The sequence below is a fragment of the Ranitomeya variabilis genome, chromosome 3 (assembly GCF_051348905.1).
Source record: "Ranitomeya variabilis isolate aRanVar5 chromosome 3, aRanVar5.hap1, whole genome shotgun sequence".
Taxonomy (NCBI): domain Eukaryota; kingdom Metazoa; phylum Chordata; class Amphibia; order Anura; family Dendrobatidae; genus Ranitomeya; species Ranitomeya variabilis.
In genome coordinates, this window is record NC_135234.1 from 699,756,659 (window position 1) to 699,769,459 (window position 12,801).

General features: G+C 42.3%; 1 long non-coding RNA gene across 1 annotated transcript in view; it reads right to left on the reverse strand.

Annotated features, from left to right (window-relative positions):
• Positions 1-592: 592 nt before the first annotated feature.
• Positions 593-12,801, reverse strand: part of LOC143818533 (uncharacterized) — a 55,328-nt gene continuing 43,119 nt past the window's right edge. The window contains exons 2-3 of the long non-coding RNA XR_013224590.1: positions 4,319-4,422; positions 593-638 (exon numbers count right to left, since the gene is read on the reverse strand). This is a non-coding gene — a long non-coding RNA (uncharacterized LOC143818533). The remainder of the gene's footprint in view (positions 639-4,318; positions 4,423-12,801) is intronic.

Sequence of the window (12,801 nt, forward strand, 5' to 3'; positions counted from 1 at the left end):
GTGGGAAATTTTACAACTTTTGTGAGAATGCAGTGTAATAGATTTGTAATGAATAGGATGTCCTTTGTAGTTGCTATTATGGAAAGTATCACGTGGCCACTGAGATATTATTTTAGAACTGCAGCCAGATTTGCAGTTTTACAGTCCTTTACTGTAGTGAGTGAGGTATACTTTGCTGGAGTGAAATGGAAGGTTTTTGTTCTTTGCAAGTTCCAAATCATGACAAAAACTCCAGTGATATATAAAGTGTTGCTTTATGTCAGACAGGCTGGAGTCATGAGGAGTAAAGGCTTAATGAATGAACCCCTCCTGGCAGTCTTGTATACAAACATGCAAATCATATCGGAAACTTCTTTTATTGAGTGTTAAACTTGGTGCATAAAGAAAATACAATCTGTACTGTACACGGTGCACAATATTTGTGTCTTTAAGCAACTAAAACTCAAATGACCCAACACTAGAAATTCTCTAACTTATATATATTATTAAAATCCAACATTCAAAGGCTGAATTTGGCAACTGTATGATGGAAATTGTAAGATTAAATAGTTGATATATGTACAATAAAAGTTTGGACACACCTGTTGGTGCAGTGGTTTTCTTTGTTCTTATCAGAATACGTTTATTGTAGATTCAAGCTGAAGGCAGCAAAACCATGAAGAAACACATATGTAAACAATGAGCAAAGTACTCTCCTTTAACTCAAATGTGAGTTATAAACCACCACCATCCTCATGGTATACTTTCAATCAGATTCATCAGACATTTACCTAGAATGGCTTCCAATGAACAAGTGTGCCTTGGCAAGAGTTCATTTGAGGAAGCACCGGCGTTCAGAAAGTTTTTGTGACTATCAAGTATGTTTTCAGAGGCAGTGATAATACACATACAGAGATGAGACCTATGACATGACTGTTCTAAACCAGAATAAGGCAAGAACACATATACTCTAGTTATATAGGCTGAAAAATGATTCAGGTCCATCAAGTTCAACCTTTCCTCACGAATAGTGTTGAGCATTCCGATACCGAGATCCGATACTTTTGTGGTATCGGGTATCGGGTATGGCAACAACATTAATGTAATAATGTGTAAAAGAGAGAATTAAAATAAAAAATATTGCTATACTCACCTCTCCGACGCAGCCTGGACCTCAGCGAGGGAACCGGCAGCGTTGTTTGTTTAAAATTCGCGCGTTTACTTGGTTACGTGAAGTCCCGGCTTGTGATTGGTCACGGCGGCCATGTTGCCGGGACGCGGACCAATCACAGCAAGCCGTGATGAAATTACGTCACGGCTTGCTGTGATTGGTCCGCGTCCCGGCAACATGGCCGCCGTGACCAATCACAAGCCGGGACGTCACTGGAGGCTGGACACGCGCGCATTTTAAAATGTGCGCGTGTCCAGCCTCCCGTGACATCACGGCTTGTGATTGGTTGACCGCGGAGCAACCAATCACAAGCCGGGAGGAAGGAAAAGCGCGCATTTTAAAATGCGCGCGTGTCCAGCCTCCCGTGACGTCACGGCTTGTGATTGGTCACGGCGGCCATGTTGCCGGGACGCGGACCAATCACAGCAAGCCGTGACGAAATTACGTCATGGCTTGCTGTGATTGGTCCGCGTCCCGGCAACATGGCCGCCGTGACCAATCACAAGCCGGGACGTCACTGGAGGCTGGACACGCGCGCATTTTAAAATGTGCGCGTGTCCAGCCTCCCGTGACATCACGGCTTGTGATTGGTTGACCGCGGCGCAACCAATCACAAGCCGGGAGGAAGGAAAAGCGCGCATTTTAAAATGCGCGCGTGTCCAGCCTCCCGTGACGTCACGGCTTGTGATTGGTCACGGCGGCCATGTTGCCGGGACGCGGACCAATCACAGCAAGCCGTGACGAAATTTCGTCACGGCTTGCTGTGATTGGTCCGCGTCCCGGCAACATGGCCGCCGTGACCAATCACAAGCCGGGACTTCACGTAACCAAGTAAACGCGCAAATTTTAAACAAACAACGCTGCCGGTTCCCTCGCTGAGGTCCAGGCTGCGTCGGAGAGGTGAGTATAGCAATATTTTTTATTTTAATTCTTTATTTTACACATTTATATGGATCCCAGGGCCTGAAGGAGAGTTTCCTCTCCTTCAGACACTGGGAACCATCAGGAATACCGACCGATACTTGAGTCCCATTGACTTGTATTGGTATCGGGTATCGGTATCGGATTGGATCCGATACTTTGCCGGTATCGGCCGATACTTTCCGATACCGATACTTTCAAGTATCGGACGGTATCGCTCAACACTACTCACGAAGTATACATTCTTTGTCAGAACGACCTCTAAGTAAAGAGAAACAACAGTCCATATTTACTTTCAAACATAATAATAATAATAATTTTTATTTATATAGCGCCAACATATTCCGCAGCACTTTACAATTAAGCGGGGACATGTACAAACAATAAATTCGGTACGAGTTAAGACAATTTAAACAGCTTACAATCTACAAAGAAATGGGGGGGACACAATAGGTGAAAAGTGCTTGTTATTTCAGGTCTGGCAATTATAATACATAGGGATTTTTATACAAAGCTGCATGATCCGGTCATCAGCCCGTGTGGTTAAGTGCAATAGTCAAGTATCAAGTGCAGTTATCATGTGCATGGAGGGTGTGGAGACAGATGAATAGTAGGGTGCAGATACAGAGTAATATTTGGAAGGAGGGAACAGGACAAAGTTAGTTTACTGAGTAGTTGATGTGGTAGGCTTGTTTAAAGAGATGGGTTTTCAAAGCGCGCTTGAATAGGTTGGGGCTAGGTATCAGTCTGATCATCTGGGGAAGTGCATTCCAGAGAGCTGGCGCAGCACGAGTGAAGTTTTGGAGACGGAGGTGTGAGGTTTGGGTTACAGGGGATGTTAGTCTTGGGTCGTTTGTAGAACGGAGGGCACGTGTAGAGCGATAGACAGAGATGAGAGAGGAGATATAAGGTGGTGCAGAACTGTGGAGAGCTTTGTGGGTGAGAGAGATGAGTGTTTATACTGGACCCTGTAGCGAATGGGTAGCCAGTGTAATGACTGGCACAAGATGAAGGCATCGGTGAAGTGGCTGGACAGAAATATGACTCTGGCTGCAGCATTCAAGATGGATTGGAGAGGAGAAAGTTTGGTAAGAGGGAGACCGATCAGAAGAGAGTTGCAGTAGTCCAGACGAGAATGAATAAGAGCGACAGTAAGAGTCTTAGCAGTTTCAACGGTGAGAAAAGGTCGGATTCTGGAGATGTTTTTAAGATGCAGGTGACAAGAGCGAGTGAGTGATCGGATATAGGGAGTAAAGGAAAGTTCGGAGTCGAATATGACCCCAAAACAGCGGGCATGCGGCTTGGGAGTTATGGTTGAACCCTCCAGGGTAATTTCGATGTTGGGTAGAGTGAGGCTAGTAGAAGGAAGAAACACAAGAAGTTCCGTTTTGGAGAGATTTAGTTTCAGGTAGAGGGAGGACATGATGTTAGAGACCACAGACAAACATGAAAATTAGGGAAGACAGAGTATTGCTTAGAATCTTCAAGGTAGCCTCAAATGCAGTCATAAAAACCATCTACAGCAGTGATGAAATTGGCTCTCATGAATTATCACTGTTTCAGAAGACAAGTTCATCAGAGTTATCAGTCTCAGAAAATGCAACTTGACAGCACAAGTGATGATCAAGCACTAAAATGCTCAAGTACTCAGTACTGAATTCGAGCTGGTCAGACTCTCAGAGGGGCTCGACTCAAGTACCAAATATAATGGAAGTCAATGAGAAACGCAAGCATTTTTCCAGAAGACCCTAACACGAGGGCTGGGGTGGGGAAGGAAAATCACTTAAATGGATGAAAACAGCACTGAAATGGAATGGGAACTGCTTGGCAAAAACACCTGGATGTATCTCTCTTAGGTCGCTGCTGGCAAAAATGTTATCAGAGTATTACTCCGCTTTTAAGGACTGACAATAAAACACACAGAACCGAAGAGAAAATGGATTTTACAGGAAAAAATGTTAGGAAACATGATTTCCTGTATAATGACTTCTATATAAGAGAAAATAAAAAAAGGAAAAAATGCCTCCTCAACCCCTTAATAGACAGACCATGTCTCCTGTATTTCCTCATCGCCTATGACTACAGTAGATTTTATAGTAGAGGAGGAAATAAAACTACACCCACCGGTAGTCATTAGTAAGGTTACGTGCCCATGATCAGTAATGCTAGCCTTCTGGACAATCACAATGGATGGGATTAATAGAAATCCCATTGCCACTGTGGTTTTTTTGCGCTACGTAAACTCACCTGTGGAGCAGGTTCCCGAGCCGCTGCATGTCAATTTCTCTTGCGGGAACACACAGTCTTCTGTGCTAAATTTTTCCCATAGACTTGCATTAGATGAGGTAAATCTGCAGTTAAAAAAAGCACATGTGTTGTAAGTGCATCTATGTATGTGATCTTAATCTGGGTGTAATTAACAAAAATGACATGGGGGTCCCCCCTTTTTTTGATAACCAGCCAAGGTAAAGCAGACAGCTGCTGACTTATATTGTCAGGCTCGCAAGATCCTTGGTTATTGGGCCCTTCTCAGCCTAAAAATACAAGCCCGCAGTCACCTCCAATTCTTTGCCTGGCTCTTCCCGATTGACCTGGTTTAGTGGCAAATCTGTGCAATGGTAGTTGGGGTTTATGCCAGCTGTGCTTTGCAAAAACTACCTGGGGTTAGTAATAGAGGGGTGTTTATCAGTCACCTCCATTACTAATCCAGTAATAAAAAATAAAGGCTCACACGCAGAAAAAAAAAAAACCTTTATTTGAATAAAGACTCATTCACCAATTTAAAAAAAAGAATTAAAAAAATTCCATGAAGGTCTGAAGTAATCAAACAAATCTGAAGTAGTCCAGAAAAGGATACCTGAAAGAAATAAAAAGATAGAAATAAAAACAATGGATACTCCCTTGTTCACCAATTTATTACTCGATTACTAACCCCAGGGTTTGACGTCAGCTGTGGTTTTTGACAAATCACAGCTGTCATCAAACCCAACTACCATTACCCCAATTGCCAACACACCAGTGCAATCGGTAAGAGCCAGGCAAAGTGCCAGAATTGGTGTATCTAACATGATGTGCCAATTCTGGGGTGGCCGTGGGCTGGTATTTTTAGGCTGGGAAAGGCCCAATAACCAGGAACCTGCTCTGCCTGATAAAGCCACAGCTGTCTACTTTATCTTGGCTGGTCATCAAAAGTGGGGGGGACCCCATGTCATTTTTTTCATTTATTTATTTATTAGTTTAATACATGTACAGTAAGCTACACATGCATGGCACTAATTATTATTATACAGGGTGGGCCATTTATATGGCTACACCTAAATAAAATGGGAATGGTTGGTAATATCAACTTCCTGTTTGTGGTACATTAGTATATGGAAGGGGGAAAGTTTTCAAGATGGGTGGTGACCATGGCGGCCATTTTGAAGTTGGCCTTTTTGGACCCAACTTTATTTTTTCCAATGGGAAGAGGGACATGTGACACATCAAACTTATTGAGAATTTCACAAGAAAAACAATGGTGTGCTTGGTTTTAATGTAACTTTATTCTTTCATGAGTTTTTTACAAGTTTATGACCACTTATAAAATGTGTTCAAAGTGCTGCCCATTGTGTTGGATTGTCAATGCAACCCTCTTTTGTCACTCTTGACACACTGCTAGCAACACCGCAGAATCAGTACACTAAAGGGAAACATTGAGTCAAGATAGGAATAGGGGAAAACAGAGACACGGGTTCAGACAGCAAACGCGGCAGGACAAATCAGAGCAATTGGAGTCAGCTGCAGCAGCCCTAGGCAAAAAGTATAACTGACATCGCCTCCAGGAAGCAGCGGCGATAAACAGCCAACCTGAAACCAGACTGAGGCTGGGAAAGGTTAACTCTTGACATGGCCAGGCTGGGAAAAAGGGAAAACAGGACTAAAAACCCGGTCTGGATCATGACAAATATGAATAGCAATACTGCTTCTGGATACTAGGAAAAAGCTGAGATGCTTAGCACACAATTTGGCCAATTCATGCATGCCCACAAGCCAACAACAAGGTGATCTCAGATCTGCTGGGTCCTACGTGTCTAGTGTGAATACTTCTCTAAGACTGAAGTCTGAATTCCAGGGGAGATGTGAATACCTCTCTTCAAAGCCTGAATTTATGGGGAATGTAGGACCCTATTGCAATCAAAATCCATCACATGCTGGAGGGCGGAGTGCTCGGTCAGAGAGCTAATATACAAATGACAAAAGACTGACTGGCACTTCCAAGCTACTGTGAACAGGTGCATACTAGAAGCCGCTACCTCCATATACAATAAACAAAAAATGTTGCACTCTGTAGTGCTAAAGCAAGTCACTATGAAATATATGAAATATGAAGAGCAATACTGATTCTGGATACTAGGAAAAAACTGAGATACTTAGCACATAATTTGGCCAATTCTTGCATGTCTAGCACCCGATGACAAGACGGTCTCAGATCTGCTGGGTCCTACGTGTCTAGTGTGAATACCTCTCTAAGACTGAAGTCTGAATTTCTGGGTAGATGTGAATACCTCTCTTCAAAGCCTGAATTTATGGGTAAGTGGGACCCTGTTGAATGCTTTTTTCTTTAGCAATGGAGTCTTGAGTTGTGAGTGTGCACACAGATCATGGAAATTGAGTTTTGTGCAGACACATGCACATTTGTGGCCTGCTGGAGGTCATTTTGCAGGGCTCTGCCAGTGCCCCTCCTGTTCCTCCTTGCACAAAGGCTGAGGTAGCGGTCCTGCTGCTGAATGGTTGCCCTCCTATGGCCCCTCCACTTCTCCTGGTGTGGTGGCCTGACTCCTGGTAGCGCCTCCAACCCCTGGACACTATGCTGACAGACACAGCAAACCTTCTTGCCACAGCTTACATTGATGTGCCATCCTGGATGAGCTGCACTACCTGAGCCACTTGTGTGGGTTGTAGAGTCCGTTTCATGCTACCACGAGTGTGAAAGCACAACCAACATTCAAAAGTGACCAAAACATCATCCAGAAAGCATTGGTACTGAGATGTGGTCAGTGGTCCCCACCTGCAGAACCACTCCTTTATTGAGTGTGTCTGGATAATTGCCAATAATTTCTATCTGTTGTCTATTCTATTTGCACAACAACATGTGAAATTGATTGTCAAACAGTGTTGCTTCCTAAGGCTACTTTCACACTTCCCTCTTTTTAGATCCGTCACATTGCATCGTTTTGGGAAAAAACGCATCCTGCAAATGTGTCCGCAGGATGCGTTTTTTTCCCATAGACTTGTATTACTGACGGATCGCGACGTATGGCCACACGTCGCGTCCGTCGTGCACTGGATGCGTCGGTATTTGGCAGACCGTCGCAGCGAAAAAAATGTTCAAAGGAAAGTTTTTTCGTATATGTCGTGTCCTGCATTTTAAACTGCGCATGCCCGGCCGTAATTCCACCCCCTCCTCCCTGGGAGTTTATTATGGGCAGCGGACGCGTTGAAACACTGCGTCCACTGCCCACGTTGTGCAGAAAATCACCACTGTCCGTCGGTACGTTGCACCGACGCTTTGTGATGGCCCCGTACCGACGGAAGTGTGAAAGAAGCCTAAGTGGACAGTTTGATTTCACAGAAGTTTAATTTACTTGGAGTTATATTCTGTTGTTTAAGTGTTCCCTTTATTTCTTTGAGCAGTGTATATACTTTAGGACTGACATGGACAACCCCTTTTCCAGTTCATTGTTACTATACAATAAACGCCGTTAACAACCCCCCAATGAAAAAAATGTTGGAACTGAATTTTTTTTTCATCATCATTTTTTGCTGTTTTTCAGTATATTGCGTGGTATAAAGAATGGTGCCGTTCAAAACTACAACTCATCCCACAAGACACAAGCTCTCATACTGCTATATCAATGGAAAGATATACAAGTTATGCTCTTGAAAAATGGCAAGGAAAGAATGAAAGCGTAAAAATGAAGAATTTCCTAGTCCTTAAAGACACAACATACAGTATACAGCCAAAACTCGCCATAAATTCCTGCAGTTCCTTTAATATTATTATAGAACTCTTAGCAGCTTCCATGACTAATTTCTTCTTGTCATTTTATAAATGTTTTGCCTAGTTCTAGGTAATATCACTCTTGTGCCAAATTTAAGCCACTTCTTGATGACCACGTTCACAGAGTTCAATGGTATATCTTATGACGTGGAAAAAAATGTGTACCCTTTTGGACAACGGATTTGCTCTAAAGTGCAACAAAGAAAATGTCTGGATAATCCTACTAGAACAGCTAAACTTTGTATAGCGGTAATCAGAATCCCTTTAAATGATGGTGGCATGTGTTTAAATATGTTTGGCTAATCCTGAACAAAACAACATCCCCAATTATAAGAGGGTGTTCACACTAATGCAACCACACTACTTTAGTTTAAAAAAAAAATTGAATTCTCCCCTCAAAATGATTTGTTTCTTAATGGATTTGTACAGATTGTGGGAGATGTCAAAGGTGAAAAAATGTTGTTAAATGATTCTTCTTGATATAATTTTTTTTTAAAATTAAAGAAGCTGACATTTTTTTAAAGTGACCAAGAGCGATAGTAACGACCAAGCTGGTGTCCGGTTACACTCTGGCACTTTACAGGAAAACTGTCTCCCAGTCCCAGTGCGCTGTCACTTCTCGACAACAAGGGAATCTTTTGTAGTCAATATATCATCAAGATCCCTGGGTATTCCTGAAATAAATGTCCTACAGAAGGGCCTCTCGTTCTGTCCCTCCTACAAATGTAAAACATTTGAATTGGAGATGGATCTACAACGATTTTTCCGTCTCCTGAGACTAAAGGTCCATTTCTCCACCACTCCTATCCAGGACTCCGATCCTGTTACAGTCTGTAACACCCTTTCTATTATGAACTTGGGATTGTAGAACAAAAGTTGTTTCCGACCACCCCATGGGTCACATGCGGTAGAGACGTTTATTAATTTAATACAAAATTATTTCCATACCATTTGTGATGATATTGAGAAACGGAGACTTTTCTTTCCATCAAATTTATCTGTAGTTGAACAACAGGCACTTAGGACACTCCAGAGGGACAGTAACCTTATCATTAAACCGGCAGACAAGGGGGGTGCCCTCGTAGTCATGGATAGATCTAGCTATCTATCCAAAGTCACCAGACAATTTGCAGATACATCCATTTATTGCAGACTCACCAGGGACCCCACCCATGATATCCGTAATAAAATAGAAGTTATTTTATTGAAATATTCCCATCTTGGAGTCTTGGACACCAAAACCATGGATTTCCTTAGGAAAAAGAACCCGGTCACACCAGTATTCTATACCCTACCTAAAATCCATAAGGATTTAAAGAACCCTCCCGGGAGGCCCATAATGGCCTCTGCTGAATCAATTTTATCACCTATATCAATTTTCTTGGAAAATTTTTTTACCCCAATAATTCAAAAAACACCTTCTTTTCTCCTTGACACTGGGGCTTTTCTTAGTACTATTCAGCAACTTAACACTGTACCACCTAACACCATCTTGGTTACTATGGACGTTAAAGACTTATATACTTCGATCCCCCACATTGAGGGAATCAATTCAGTACACCACCTTTTAACGTCTACCGGTATGGAAATGGATCAAATGAACCTATGTATAGATCTTCTTACACTGGTACTGTTTAATAACTTTTTTCTTTTCCAGGATAATTTCTTTCTCCAGACCAGGGGGACCGCTATGGGCTCCAACGTAGCGCCCCCTTACACTAATGCCTACATGGCACATTTTGAGGAATCAGTGATTTACAAACATCCCCTCTTCATTTCTAATGTCCTACTGTGGACTCGTTACATTGACGATGTATTTTGCCTATGGGGGGGCTCGTTGGAGTCCCTCAAACTCTTTTTTACAGTCCTTAATGATTCCTGGCCTGGTATAAAATTTACCATGACTCATGATGTAAGTTCAGTCAGCTTCCTGGACACAATTGTCATCAAGGATTCTGAAGGTCATCTAATCACTGACCTTCATATCAAGCCCACTGATAGGAATAGTATCTTGCACTATGAGAGCTTTCATCCACTCTCAATTAAACGCTCCATACCTAGATCACAATTCCAACTTGTCAATCGCATTGTTTCAAATAGCGAGACACGTGGACAGCGTTTGCGTGATATGATGTCCAAATTCCTCAATAGAGGGTACCCTGCCTTAGTACTAAACGAACAACTGAATCCTCCACCCAGAATCCACAATACTAACCATAACAGAAGGATACCGTTTGTACACACGTATCATCCATTCTCATTCATTCTTCATAAAAACATCAGGAAACATTGGCCCTTATTAACAACAGCTTACCCCAATATCCTGAAATTTAAAGTCCCATTCTTACCATGCTTTAAAAGACCCCCTAATCTTAGGGAAAGTCTAGTCAAAGCTGACATCGGCCCCACACAAACTAAGAGATCACTGTTTCTGTCTAAACCTAAAATGGGAACCTTTCCCTGTTTGCATTGTGCTCGGTGTAGCAATGTACAAAAAGGCAATATTTTCTACCTTCCTCAATCGGGTAAAAGCTATCAAATCAGGGAATACTACACATGTGAGGCATCCTTTGTAGTGTATCTTATCAAGTGCCCTTGTGGCTTACTTTATGTTGGGGAGACCACACAACCTATACGAGACAGAATCTCAAAGCACAAATTGACTATCCACTGTAAAAACCTTCTTTTGCCCATCCTATATCATTTCCATTCACAAGGTCATTCAGTCTCCCAATTGAAATATCAGGTCATTGATTTTGTCCCCCCACCCAGACGGGGTGGTGATAGGGTCTCTCTTTTAAAAAAACAGGAAGCATACTGGATACACACTCTGGAGACACTCACCCCTAAGGGGTTAAATAGAGAGTATGATTTGTTAGCATTTATATAGATCATGTCTGCATTATATTGTATTTTGTTGCCATAATTACTAACTATGCTCTCTCTGTTCCCTCAGAGTCACCTATATTAATCCTTGGACACGATTGTTCACGAGCACTTTCTATGTCTTCACCACACTGCACTGTGTATGAATCCATGTCATCCTCCATTATTGTCACACTAGATCTACTATGGTATTCCCTGCACTGCCTGCATTATGATGATAGTATAGGTCTTTATGTATCTCTCTTATTTTTCCATCCCTATATGTTAATAGTACAATTCAACTTATGATATAGAGCGGCCTTTTACAATTATATATTGGATGACCCCTCAGCAATGTTCAGGCCATGTATGGCCGGTCTTCACACGGAGTAAACAGCGTCCGCATTGTTTGTATGGGTAGAACCCACCCAGTATGCCTGTGGAGCGCACCTTCATGTTGGAAACGTCACATCCGCTACCAACACACAGCAGTGATCATTGTGTCCCGCCCACTTCCGGTTTTCGGCATCCGCACACTCTCTGCCCCCTCCATGTGCTTTTTATGGGGCAGTCTGACCGCACATTACAGACGGGCGGTGGAGTCCGCGTCTGCAGCACCACAGTCGGGTAAGATAACGCACGGCTCTCTGATTACCGCTTCGAGTACCATTTCCCCCTCTTCTTGGGGGGTCAGTACCCTAACCATATATATTTCCACTATAGGGTCATTCCATGTCAAGTGGACCAGTGGTCCCCACTCGACTTTCTCCGATTTTGCTGAAAATTTATAAGGATGTACATGTATGTTTGAAAAGAGGTTCTGTAAATTTTTAGGGCCAGATCTCAAATACATTGGGCACTGTTGACCTTTCACTGGAGGTTCCACCAAGCCTGTGGCTTCAGCTAAGAGGATTTTGCAAACTTTGGCACATAGCCATTAGAGTTCTATACTGGCTATGATGCTGAAATTTGGCATACTAGCTCAACTTTTGCTGCTTAACACGATAAAATTATTACCGGCTATAACAAAACAATATTTCGGCCGCAATTTTGTGTCAAAGTAGCTTGAAAAACGCGTCGCATAAAATTTATGCCAAACTTTGCCCATATATAACTCAAGACCAAAAACCAATAGTAACTGGTGCTTTGCCCTGTACACCAAACATCTACATGACTTTGCATTGCTGCAATATCACGGTCAAAGCATATGTATTTGTGGAAATATTCACACCCACATATGATGAAAAACTTAAAAAAAACGAATTTTACCTATTTTTAGGTCAAATTTCTCAAAAAGGGTACCCCTAAAATATATTAATTCTGATATCATTAGAAAGAGCACATTTTTCTCTACAAGGATCATTGGGTTTTTTTTTGGAGTCTCTCAGTTTAAGAAATGAAAAATGCCACTGAACATGGTGTTATTTATTAATACGCAATGAATGGTAACTGCACTATTCAAACCCTTGCGTTGGTCCATGGTGGTTATACCACAACCAATTCCCTAAGAATTGGTATTATAATCCTATTAAGAATTGTAATAATGCTGTCTATCGAGAATTGGCAGCCCCATCACCTAGGAGCCATGGCCAATAGCCGTGCAAGGCGAGCCTCGGGTGGTCTCTTTATCGCAGGTTCCGAAGCCTGAGGGTGGGTGTCTTTGCCTAGGATCCCAAGCTTAATATTGGGTATCTTTTGTTGGTTCCCAAGCCATAATGTTCAGTCTATAAAAGTATATACTAAATCTATTGTCCTTATCTTCTGTTCCATCCTTAAACTGTACACTATTGCTTGTCCTATACTGCATATTATACTTCACATTACT